The sequence below is a fragment of the Phyllopteryx taeniolatus genome, chromosome 3 (genome assembly GCF_024500385.1).
Source record: "Phyllopteryx taeniolatus isolate TA_2022b chromosome 3, UOR_Ptae_1.2, whole genome shotgun sequence".
Lineage (NCBI taxonomy): Eukaryota > Metazoa > Chordata > Actinopteri > Syngnathiformes > Syngnathidae > Phyllopteryx > Phyllopteryx taeniolatus.
In genome coordinates, this window is record NC_084504.1 from 10,865,780 (window position 1) to 10,875,663 (window position 9,884).

The 9,884-nt window shown below is 40.5% G+C and overlaps 1 protein-coding gene across 2 annotated transcripts in view; it reads left to right on the forward strand.

The window, feature by feature from the left end:
• Window positions 1-9,884, forward strand: part of LOC133475734 (ral guanine nucleotide dissociation stimulator-like) — a 52,080-nt gene that overhangs the window by 3,363 nt on the left and 38,833 nt on the right. Inside the window, exon 1 of one of the 2 annotated variants that reach the window (XM_061769059.1) lies at window position 9,884. This exon is cut by the window's right edge and continues 383 nt beyond it. The exons of the other annotated variant lie outside the window; for it this stretch is intronic. The gene's annotated coding sequence lies outside the window, so the exon portion shown is untranslated. Of the gene's footprint in view, window positions 1-9,883 lie in introns of those variants that run through there. 2 annotated transcript variants of the gene reach the window in all.

Sequence of the window (9,884 nt, forward strand, 5' to 3'; positions counted from 1 at the left end):
ATCCTCATCTCCATGGCGGTGAAGATGTTACGCTTCTAACGTAACGTTATCACTGAAGGTGGACGAGGAGTAGCTAAAGACTAACGTGAAATGTTGAGTAGTGAAACGTGCTCACTGCTCAGGTGTACAGTTCACTTCTCGCAAAAGTCTGGTTGGAAAGCAACTAGCAGGTAAATTAAGGTGTCGAAATATGATAATGGAACAGTTACGCAAGAAGCACACGCACGTAAACCAGAAATGAATTGATTACAGAGTACGTCAGCCAGGATGAGGAGATTATAAAGTCAAAAATATATTAAATATCTTTTAATATAAGACATTTTATTCGTGTTCGTTTGCACTAGTCTATATCACAGAGTGCTGAGTTTTACGAGTTTTGAGATCTCCTTGAGATAGGTCTCAAAATTACATTGTATCCTTATTTATTTTTTAAAATCAATTTAGTTTTGTTAACAGATTATATTTGTTTATTTGAGACATTTTACATGAAAACGTAAAATTTGAAAAGAAGCAGAAAGAGGACTAAATCTAATACACGCTGCCCTGTTTTACATTTCACATTTAAATAACCCATTTAGAAACACTTCTATTATGCTTTTTACACTGAAGTTTTTATCGCAATATATACCGTACTGTGAAAAGATTCCATTCATACCATGATTGAAATTTTAGGCCATATCACCAAGCCCTCAGTCTCCATTTGAAGCTGTTATTCTATGACAAATATATGAACAACAATTTAATTGCAGCCCTTACCCTTGTTTGAAACCTGAACGCTTGTTTATAACCTGAACCCTGGCGTGAGCTCTAATTTGAAACCATTACCCTGAATTAAAACACTAATCCAGGCTTAAAACCCTAGTACTGCAGCCTACATTTACTGTTAAATATCAGTATTTTTTCTGTAGCCTAAAAAAATCTATGTATATTTCTTAAATATTGTTTGTTGCAACCCTTTTTTGGGTTTTTTTTTGTAATAAAATGACATAAAACAAACGCATTTATTTCCACACATTTCACATATTTTACTGTATCAGATTTAATTCTAAAGCCCAGGATATTAAATGATGAAGAAAACAAACAAGTACAAAAAATAATAAAAAATCCCTTAATTTAAAGCAAGTCATTTGTTGCTAGGCAGACTTCACTTGCATTAAATTAGGCATTTGTGATTGGCTGGATTGGCGTAAAAGATCTGATATTCACACTGTTGGCATTGGCTTGTCAGTGAGTCCGCCTCCTTGTTGCCATGACAACAGTATTCATGAGTAGGACATCCTCCGCTACGTGCTAGCGTCATTAGCACATGAATGCTCGCTCAATGGCCGCTTTGTTCCCACGCACTGGCGTCAAAAATGGCCGCCCACTGCAAGTGTCCGGTGCCAAGTCAAGCAAAGGGCGGGCGAGGCGGCGACCGATCAGACCAGTCAGCAAAGCACTCATGTTAAAAATACACAACGGGGCGCACGTTACCACAGAGACAAGCGTTTGCAGGCGTTAACTCTAACCCTAGATTCAAATCCATCCATTTTCAACACTGCTTATCCTGGTTAGGGTTGCAGGGCGCTGGAGCCTATCCCAGCTGACTTCGGGCGAAAGGCAGACTACACCCGGAACTGGTCGCCAGTCAGTCGCAGGGCACATATAGACACAGACAACCGTTCGCACTCACATTCACACCGTCACTGAGTGGGAACTGAACCCATGCTGCCTGCACCAAAGTCAGGCGAGTGTACCACTACACCATCAGTGACTCTAACTTCAAATCCCCATCATTATTTAAAACCCGAATCCTGGCTTGAAACCCTACTTTGAAACTTTAATACTGATTTAAACCCTACCCCAGGCTTAAACCATTACCTTATCCTGAAACATTCGCTTAAAACCCTATCACTGGCCTATAAACCTGGCTTGAAACCCTACTTTAAAGCCCAGCTTTGAGACCCTTACACAGGTTTGAAACCATAACCTTATCTTGAAACCCTAATTTAAAACTCTAACACTGGCTTGAAACCCTACTTTGAAATCCTACCTTGAAACCCTAACCCTGTCTTAAAATCCTAATCTAAAGCGCTGGCACGAAACCCTACTTTAAAAGTCATAAACCTGACTTGAAACCCTAATGTGAAACCTTAAATCTTTTTAGAAATGCTACTTAGAAACCTCAACTTGAAATTTTAACCCTTGTTTGAACCCCTAACACTGGCTTGAAACCCTAACCCTGTGTTGAAAACATACTTTGAAACTTTAACTTGAAACACTATCTGAGAGTTGGAAACCAAATTTTAAACTCAAATAATGGCTTAACACCCAGGCTTGAAACCCTAATTTTATAACCCTAACCCTATCTTGAAACCCTGACTTAAAACCGTAACACTGGCTTAAAACCATAAAACTTGCTTGAGCCGTACTTTGAAACCTTAACCCTTCTTTGAAATCCCTGACTCAGACTTGAACCCCTACTTTGAAACCTTAACTTGTAACCCTATCCCTGGCTTGAAACCCTACTTTGAAAGCATAAGAGTGTATGTGGAGTGCTGCATACAGCGAGGCAGCAGTGAAGTAACGAAAATGTAACACAGGGTGTAAATCAGCTTGACTGCTTGGCCACACAAAGCCCAGCTTTCACTCTTACTTCCTGCACTGCAGCAATGCGGGAAAAATGCCAAATTTCATCATTTGCCACAAATAATGCTTAACTTTTTTTTTTTTTTTTTTTTTTTTTTAAACAGTTGTATGACAATCAATCAAGTAAAAAAAAAAAAAAAAAAAAAAAAAAAATTCAGGATGTTTGTTTTTTGATTAAACTACACATTAGGTTACGTCTATTACCTGCATGAGGCTTTGTGTAAACAGGAAGCAGACCACATCACCACCGTGTTTGATTGACTGGTGGTGAGGCACCATGGCAACAGAGGAGACACTTTTAGGAGAGCGTAACATTCCAGCAGGTGGCTGTGAGCAAGAGAGAGAATGGGGAATAGGGTAGAGAGAGAAGAGCAAGGGATTGAGGAAAGAAAGGGAGGGAGGGGAGAGTCTGAGACACAGGGAGAGAGGGGGATGGTGGGAGAATGAGAAAGGGACCAAGGGAGTTATTGAGAGCAAAAGAGGGAGAGACCGATGAAGGGACAGAGAGGGAGGGAGAGGGTGAATGGGGAGAAAAAGAGGAAGGGAGGAGAGGGAAGGAAATAAAGAGTGGGAGGAAGAGATTGAGGGAGGGAGAGGGGGTAAAGAAAGTTGGGTGAGAGAGGGGTGGACAAAGGGGAAGAGAGGGATGTAGTAAGGAAGGAAAGAAAGGAGAGAGTGAAAAAAGGGAGAAGGGGGAAGGGAGGAAAGGAAAAGATTGAGGGAATGAAAGAGAGAGAGGAGACTAGACAGAGGAGGAGGGAGTGGAAAGATCGTGAAATAAAGAGAGGGAGGGAAGGGGAGAAAAGTGATAAAGAGGGGGGAGTGAGTAATAAAGGAAGGGAGAGGGAATGAGTGAAAAAGAGGGACAGAGGGAAGAAGGAACAGAGCAGGAGGAAGAGGGATGAAGTAAGGACAGAAAAAGAAGAGGTAGGGAAAAGGGTGAGAGAGGGAGGAAGAGAGGAAGGGATCAAGGGAGTGCTAGGGAGAGGGAGACTAGAGAGAGGGAAAGGGCGATGAGGAGACAGAGAGAGCCGGAGAAATGAAGGGTCCCTGAAGAGGAATAATGAAGTAGAGAGGGATGGAGTGAGGAAGAAAAGAGTTGAGGGAGAGAGACTGAAAAAGAGAGTGTGAGAGAGAGAAGGGAGGACACAAAAAGGTGAGAGGGAGAAAGGGGGATGGGGGAGGGAGAGAGAGAGCGAGAGCGCTGCAGAGGCACCCTCCCCTGCCCCCCTCCCTTCAGGACACCCACAATCCATCAGTGATGGACTCAGACACCGCCGCATGGAGGCAACATGTGGATGAGTGACGGCCGAGGAGTGGGAGATGATTGAACGTACAGACTGGGACTAGTGGACTACAGGACTAGTACACTGGGACTAGCGGACTAAGACTAGGGTGGGGTTGATGCAACAACAACATGGAGAAGAGCTTCAACGTGTCGCGAGCCTTGGCGCAGCAGCCCGCCACCATGATGGGCACGTTACACCTGCCCATATACCTCATGGACCACCTGGTGAGGGCGCCACCGCCACTATGTTTGTATGTATGGACTGTGCATGTGTTGCACCAAACTGTCATACAAGTTTGTTCATTATGACAGCATGCATGGAAATTGTCACCCATAAAACGCACGGGTAGGCATTTTGGTTTGAACGTGATGTTTTTTGTCTTTTTCAGGAGGGTTTTAGGGTTTTAAATATGGGTTGCAAGTAAATAAGTACATTTTATTTATTGCACTTTTAAATGGCATATGAAATACATAATACACTTTACAATTAATTTCAGTTAACATTACAGTTGACAATTAAAGTCCTGGCTAGGTTTTCAAATAAGCTTTCAAGTCATGGTTTCAAACAAGGATTAGAGTTCCAAATTAGGTTTTGTACCCAGAATGAGGGTACAAGACAGGATAAGGATTTTAAATTCAGGCTTCAAACTTTATTTAGGGGTTCAAGCCATTGTTAATACAGCGGCTGAAATAAGTATTTAACACGTAATTTTCCAAAGGTGCTATTGACATGAAATTTTCACCAGATGTTCGGAACAACCCAAGTAATCCATACATACAAAGAAAGTAGAACAAATAAGATCAGACATTAAGTTGTGTGTAATAAAGTGAAATGACACAGGGAAAAGTATTGAACACATGAAGAAAGGGAGGTTTAAAAAGGCATGGAAAGCCAAGACAACACGCAAAATCTATCAATAATCAAACAGCAATCCAGCCCCTTGTCAGTGCAAATAAATATCAGATGGTTCAGTCCTAATTGGTGACCTACAAAAAGGTCTCATTGCCAAAGAGTGAGTCAAGACACATCTCATGATGGGTAAGATCAGAGAGCTGTCTCAAGACCATCGCAAACTAGTTGTTGAAAAACATAACGATGGCATTGGTTACAGGCGCATATCTACGCTTCTGAATGTTCCAGTGAGCATGGTTGGGGCCACAATACGTAAGTGAAAAGCCAATCATGCCACCATAAATTTGCCTCGATTAGGTGCTCCTCGCAATATTTCTGACAGAGGAGTGCAAAGAATAATCAAAAGAGTTGTCCAAGAGCCAAGGACCACCTGTGGAGAGTTTCAAAAAGACCTGGAATTAGCAGTTACTGTTGTCACAAGGAAAACCGTGAGTAATGCACTCCGCCGCCATGGCCTGTATGCACGCTCACTACGCAAGACCCCGCTGCTGGAAAAAAAAAGCATGTTAAAGCTCATTTAACATTAGGACAAACCAGTTGAATAATGGGAGAATATAGTCTGGTGTGATGAGAGATTGAAATTGAACTCTTTGGATGCCATAATGAACACCACGTTTGGAGGAGAGATGGCACTGCACATGACCCTAAAAACACCATACCAACAGTGAAGTTCGGAGGTGGGAACATGATGGTGTGGGGCTGCTGTTAAGCAAATGGTACTGGTAAATATTTCAGCAGGATAATGATCCAAAACATACTGCCAAGGAAACTCTCAATTGGTTTCAAAGAAAAAAAATAAAGCTGATAGACTGGCCCAGCCAATCACCTGACTTGAAGCCAATTGAAAATCTATGGAAAGAACTGAAACTCAAGGTCCATAAAAGAAGCCCACAGAACCTTCCAGATTTGAAGACTGCTTGTGTGGAGGAATGGGCCAAAATCACACCAGCGCAATGCATGCGACTAGTTTCTCTGTACATGAGGCATTTTGAAGCTGTCATTGCAAACAAAGGCTTTTGTACAAAATATTAAATAAATACCAGGTTGCGTGTTCAATACTTTTTCCCTGTGTCATTTCACATTATTACACATAACCTAATTTCTGAGTTTATGTGTTCTTCTTTCTTTGTATGCATGGATTTCTTGGGTTGTTCCCAACATCTGGTGATAATTTCATGTCAATAGCACCTTTGGAAAATTCCGTGTTAAATACTTATTTCAGCCGCTGTATTAACAATGGCTTGAACCCCTAAATAAAGTGTGAAGCCTGAATTTAAAATCCTAATCCTGTCTTGAAACCCTCATTCTGGGTACAAACCCTAATTTGGAACTCTAATCCTGGTTTGAAACCATGACTTGAAAGCTTATTTGAAAATGTAATAGCACGTTTGGAAATATATTTAGTGAGTAAAATGGTGACGTGTTAAATACTTATTTCAGCCGCTGTATGTGTGTGTTCACGTTAAGGTTACAAATCAGAATTTGGGTTTCAAATTCGGTTTTTATACAAGGGTTAGGGTTTCACGTTAGTGTTTTCAAATGTGTTAGGGTTTCACCTGAAGTCAATATTTAGGTTTCAAATTAGGGCTCCAAACAAGCCTGCTTCAACCTTAACCTTAGATCGTAAGTTTTAAGGTTAAGGTTGGAAGCAAGGGTTAGGGATTCACATTATGGTTTCAAAACAGGATTAAGGTTAAAGGTTAGGTTTTCAATCCTCTTTTAGGATTTTAAGTTGGGTTACAAACCAGGATCTGGGTTTCAAGTTATGGCTTTAAGCAAGCATTAGGGTTTCATGACAAGATAAGGGTTTCGAGTTAGGATTTTTTAAACCTGTGTTAGGGTTCCAAATTAGGGTTTCAAGTCAGTTTTAGGGTTTCAAAGTTTGGGTTAGAATTTACAATTAGGGTTTCAAGACAGGATAAGGATATCAAGTCAGTGTTCAACCCGGGTAAGGGGTTCAAGACAGACCTGCGGTTTAAATTAAGGTTTCAAGCCATTGTTAAGGTGTAAAAGTAAGATCTCAAAACAGGGTTAAAATGTAGAATTAGAGATTAGGGTTTGAAATTAGTCTTGTTAAGCCTATTTCACTTTTCCTTAGGGTTTTAAAGGTTAGGGTTTCAAAGTAGCGTTTCAAGTCTGGGTTAGTGTTTCAAATTAGGGTCTCGGACAGGGTTAAGGTTTTTTAAGTAAGGCTTCATCCCGGGTCAAGGATTCAAATCAAGGTTAAGGTTAGCATTACTTGTGAGTGTGAGTTAGCTGTTTGGACGTGTCTGGTCGTGACTGCAGCTATCCGCCGCAATCTGCCTTTGTTGCTCTTGTGTCAGCTTGTTGTTGAATGTGAAGACTGTCTCAAGTGTCACCTCCGCTGATTTTATTATTTATTTATTTTTTGTAGTTGCTGTGTGTATTTCCATTGTGTAATGTGGCAGTTATCATGAATAACTGGCAAGCAGGAACCTTTGCATCAATCATAGGACATTTTCATTGTAAGGATGCAACAAGCAACCACACCTGTGACAAAGTGCTGTACATAAAAAAAATAAATAAATAATAATTTAAATATGAACTAATTCACTGCCGGTAACGTTTATATTCATCAAGTATGTTTTTCAACGGATGGCAAACAGGCGTGGAATAGGATTTGAGATCAGTACAGCTTTTGAGTTGAATTTGAATTAGATTAGGGGGTGAATCTCGACTTGTCCGGTCGATTATGAGGGAGAGAAATGCTAACACATTGGAAAACGGACAAATTTAGACACCAGACTTTCAATCAGAGCAGTGTCCGACATGAACGGTGGCCCGGGGCCATTACACCGCTGTGTCGGGCCACTACCTACATATAGACACCGGCCTGCTCGGGCTAGTACAAATTTCTAGGTCCTGCCTGACGCTGCGGCCGCTCTGTCTCCTCAGTCCCGGTGTGTGGCGCTCTGAATAACCGAACGGCACACTCCAGCAACGAATGAGTTTCCGAACGTTCGGAAGTATAAAGAGAATGCTTGGAGTGATATTCCGAACGTACTCTTCATCGTTTAGAAAAGTCATTGACTGTGATTGACCTTTCCTGACTGTGACATGAAATCAGACTAAACTTTTCCTGTTTTAAGTAAATTAGGATTACCAAAATTATTTATTATTTATTTATTTTAAAAGTATATATATTTTGCCGGAATAATAAAGATTTTTTTTAGACAACTATAATAGACAATAGTCATAGCAGAGTCATAGCTGAAAACATTAGTACATTTTTAGCCATGATTGTATTTATTTTTCTTTTTTTCAATTTGTATTATTTTAATATCTTATTATTTTACTTGATACTAATTAATGTTATTCTTAAGTTATTTTTCAAGTTGAGTTTTGGTAGTTGAATAAATACAAATAATTATTTATTAATCATGATTTCAATATCAGTCCAAATGAGCATGATTATTATTTTTCCATAACCGCACAGCCACAGTGTAGCGTCCCCTCCCCCCTTTCACACTGTCACGATCATGAGAAAAGATGACGGAATTCATGGAGGGAATGATGAACGCCATTTTAAAAGCCACCACTGTTCAAGTCGAGCCATGCGGAGAGTCAGCGTCGTTCACAGCGCGTCTTAGTGGTATATCTGTAAATAAATTGGTATATTGTCATCAAAGGCCCTTTCTCTGTATTGTTTGTGTTGTTTAATACAACCCCAATTCCAATGAAGTTGGGACGTTGTGTTAAACATAAATAAAAACAGAATACAATGATTTGCAAATCATGTTCAACCTATATTTAATTGAATACACTACAAAGACAAGATAGTTAATGTTCAAACTGGTAAACCTTATTGTTTTTAGAAAATAATCATTAACTTAGAATTTTATGGCTGCAACATGTTCCAAAAAAGCTGCGACAGGGTCATGTTTACCACTGTGTTACATCACCTTTTCTTTTAACAACATTGTTGAAGCTTTGCAGGTGGAATTCTTTCCCATTCTTGCTTGATGTACAGCTTCAGCTGTTCAACAGTCCAGGGTCTCCGTTGTCGTATTTTACGCTTCATAATGCGCCACACAGGCCAGTCTAGCACTCTTTTACTACTAAGCCACGCTTTTGTAACACGTGCAGAATGTGGTTTGGCATTGTCTTGCTGAAATAAGCAGGGCCGTCCATGAAAAAGACGTTGCTTGGATGGCAGCATATGTTTCTCCAAAACCTGTATGTACCTTTCAGCATGAATGGTGCCTTCACAGATGTGCAAGTTACCCATGCCATTGGCACTAACACAGCCCCATACCATCACAGATGCTGGCTTTTGAACTTTGTGTCTATAACAGTCCAGATGGTTCTTTTCCTCTTTGGCCCGGAGGACACGACGTCCACAATTTCCAAAACCAATTTGAAATGTGAACTCGTCGGACCACAGAACACTTTTCCACTTCGGATCAGTCCATCTTAGATGTACTCGGCCCAAAGAAGCCGGCATCAGTGCATCCCTAGTATATTGCTCACATGGTTTTAACTGGACTTTTGTTTCTTATATTATTTTATCATGAATAACAAGCAAGGAGTGCTTAGAAAAAGGCTTCAACAAGTACTCAGGTATTCCGAGTACCTTGAGTAAAACTAAATGCTCAAGGAATTTTTTTCTACCTCGGGGAGCAATTTATTTTATTGTGAAGGTCAAGGTACTCACGGGCGTTAATATGGCACAACGTGCTGACGTCACATATGCTACAGCACACTTGGAGTGCTATTTGTTTGACTCACCAGCTGCAAATACTGTTTGGTCAGAGACATTGATGATGCAAAAGTAACTATTGTTGGATTGAAGAAGTAACTGTTGTCTAATTACTTTCCCGAGCAAAGTAACGTTACTTTGCTCGTTACTCAAAATGGCTGATTTTTTAAATTGTATTTTATTTTAAGCATAACTGCCCTGGATTCGAGTAATTGTACGACACCTCTTTTGTTGCACGCTCGCATAGGCTATGCCAAGTTTGAGTGTGCCATTAGATGTGTGTGTGCGTGAGTAATCAATCTTCCAGTTCTTTTGGGACCTTCCCACGCATTTTT